We start from the raw sequence: 3542 nt of genomic DNA on the forward strand, positions 1-3542 counted from the left end.
CGAAGCAACAGCAGGGAACAAACTCTTATCATTTATGGATGCTTTCTCCGGGTACAATCAGGTCATGATGAATCCCGACGATCGTGAGAAAACTGCGTTCATCACCGATCGGGGAACATATTGCTACAAAGTAATGCCTTTCGGTCTCAAGAATGCAGGCGCAACTTACCAGCGACTTGTCAATCGAATTTTCTCCGAACAGCTCGGAAAGACTATGGAGGTATATATCGATGACATGCTCGTAAAGTCTCTTGACGAGCACGACCACGTCTCCCATTTGGAGGAGTGCTTTGCAAAACTTAACGCCCACAACATGAAGCTGAACCCTGCAAAGTGTAGATTCGCGGTGGCATCAGGAGACTTTCTCGGGTACCTAGTCACGTGTCGTGGGATCAAAGCCATTCCTAAGCAGATAAACCCGTTAATAGAGATGGTCTCGCCATGGACGAAACGGGAAGTCCAAAGGCTAACCGGAAGAGTCGCGGTCTTGAACCGTTTCATCTCGCGCTCGACGGATAAGTGTCTTTCTTTCTACGACACGCTGAAAGGGAATAAGAAGTTCGAATGGTAAAACGTTACCTAGCCACTCCTCCCGTCCTCACAAAACCAGTGGAGGGAGAGCCCTTGTTCCTATACATCGCAGTCTCCACAACAGCGGTAAGCGGCGTTTTGATTAGAGAGGAACGCGGTGAGCAAAAACCAATCTTCTACATAAGCAAAACGTTACTTGACGCTGAGACCCGATATCCCCTGATGGAGAAACTATCATTCGCAGTTGTGACATCGGCAAGGAAACTCCGGCCATACTTTCAATCGCATACCATAATAATCCTCACCACCTTCCCCCTGCGAACGATCTTGCACAGTCCGAGTCAGTCAGGACGACTCGCAAAATGGGCAATCGAACTAAGCGAGTATGACGTGGAGTACCGCCCAAGAATCTGCGCAAAATCTCAAGTACTAGCGGACTTCTTGGTAGAATTGCCCACGGGGGATATGACAAACACGGAACCGGACTCGACCTGGATCCTTCACGTCGACGAATCATCGTCCAAACAAGGATCCGGGATCGGAATCCGGCTCACGTCTCCGACCGGCAAAGTCTTGGAACAATCGTTCCGATTGGAATTCCATGCCTCGAATAACGAGGCCGAATATGAAGCACTCATCGCAGGATTACGATTAGCCCATGGCCTTAAGATCCGCAACATTCACGCTTACTGTGACTCTCAGTTAGTCGCAAATCAGTACAGCGGAGAATACAAAGCGAGGGACGAAATAATGGATGCATATCTAAAACTCATCCAAGACCTCTCCCGTGACTTCGACCACTTCGCCCTCACTAGGATTTCTCGCTCGGAAAACACTCAGGCGGATGCCTTGGCCGCACTCGCATCAAGTTCGGATTCTGGACTAAGACGAGTAATCCCCATCGAGTTCATCGAACACCCAAGCATCGGACCACCAGTGGTCGCCAATCTGATTCGAGCACAAATCGAAAATGCGGAGGAAGTCGAAGACCCACCAGAAGAAAACGTGGATCAGTCGGAATACGGCTGCGACAACCCATGGTTAGAGCCAATCCGAGCATACATAATCAACGAAACGCTTCCCACCGAGAAATGGGCGGCCCGCAAAATCAAGACCCAGGCCGCGCGATATGTAACGGTTGAAGGAGAAATCTAGAAATGGAGATTCTCCGGCCCACTCATGACCTGCGCCGAAGGCGAAAAAGCAAGAAGAGTAATGAAGGAGGTTCATTCCGGATCATGTGGGAACCACTCCGGCGGAAGATTTCTCGCCGTAAAAATAAAACGCCATGGTTATGACTGGCCAACTATGATCAAAGACTGCGAGAAATTCGCACGGAAGTGCGAAAAATGCCAAAGGCACGCGCCAACAATCCATCAGCCCGCGGAAGTCCTCTCTTCCATCTCGTCCCCGTATCCCTTCATGCGATGGTCCATGGATATCGTCGGGCCATTACACAACTCAAAGCATAAACGCTTCCTCCTGGTCCTCACGGATTTCTTCTCAATGTGGATTGAGGCAGATTCCTACGCAAGTATCAAAGACTTACAAGTCGAGAACTTCGTATGGAAGAACATCATCACCAGACACGGGGTCCCTTACGAAATCGCGACAGACAACGGATCTCAGTTCATCTCTACCCGATTTGAAGCATTCTGCGAGAGGTGGAAGATACAACTGACCAAGCGACTCCCAGATATTCGCAGTGCAATGGCCAGGCAGGGACCATCAACAAAACCGTCCTCGACGGGTTAAAAAAGCGCTTAGAAGTTAAAAAGGGGCGATGGGCAGAAGAGCTCGAAGGAGTTCTTTGGTCGCATCGTACGACCCCGAGACGGGCTACGGGTGAAACCCCATTCGCCCTCATTTACGGAACGGAATGTATGATCCCCGCGGAAGTAGAATTTCCCGGAGTACGGAGAAGATTCCTCCCCGAACGAGAAGATCTAAACAGCGCAATGCTGCAAGACGAACTCGATCTTATTAACGAGCGGCGAGATCAAGCTCTCATACGGATCCAAAATTACCAGCACGCCGGCGCAAAATACTACAACTCAAACGTTCGCCATCGCAGGTTCAAAGAAGGCGACCTGGTCCTGCGCAAAGTCTTCCAAAACACTGCCGAACATAACGCAGGAAAACTGGGAGCAAACTGGGAAGGTCCATACAAGGTCATAAAGGTAGTCCGACCAGGATCATACCAAATCGCAAACATGCAGGACGTCAAGATCCAAAGAACCTGGAACGCGATGCATCTTAAGATATACTACCACTAATCGTAAAGTGGACCCGAAGAACTTAACAAGGGTACGTAGGCAGCTCGCCCAGCGAGTTCAGCTATCCCTCATCTTAAAAAAGGGGGGGAATGGGTAGTATACTCGTATACTCCCACAACTTTAAAAAAAGTCGATCTTTTCGGAACTTTTTAAAAAAAAAAAAAAATGCGACGCTACAATCGCTAAGCCCACTACCCGACAAACGGCCAGAACGGCGGTCCAAAACTCGCCCAGGATGCCTAAATCAGCTATCACGCTAGAACCAACAAACCCACGAATGCTCATAAAAAAAAGCAACCTTGGTAAAAAGCCCGCAAGAAAAACGCGGCTCAAAACAAAAAAAAAAAAGATTAACTTCTGCCACTGTGAGACGTCGCAACACGCTTGAAGTTACGGTCTTTCCAACACTTATGGAAACAACACTCTTGTTTCCAAAATCAACATACCTCTAACAGTGAAATGCCTTTAAAATGGCATCGCTTCTTTGTTGCTGATCACAAAAAACGAACCCTAACGTCCTAAACATACACAAGCCGCCCTCGAAAGGATAGGCTCTCTTACATCCGACAAAGATACCATAGCGCGCTATACAAGAAAATCCAAAATTTTGGCCAGCACCTCCAAACGGCCTTTGGAAGTAGCTCGATTCATGCCAAGACAAGTCATATAAGCCGATAACACTTCGTGGACATTATTTCGGTATGAATCAGGTAGAAATCGCAAACAGGCAAAACG

This window comes from Brassica napus, chromosome C1 (assembly GCF_020379485.1).
Source record: "Brassica napus cultivar Da-Ae chromosome C1, Da-Ae, whole genome shotgun sequence".
In the NCBI taxonomy this organism is placed as follows: Eukaryota; Viridiplantae; Streptophyta; class Magnoliopsida; order Brassicales; family Brassicaceae; genus Brassica; species Brassica napus.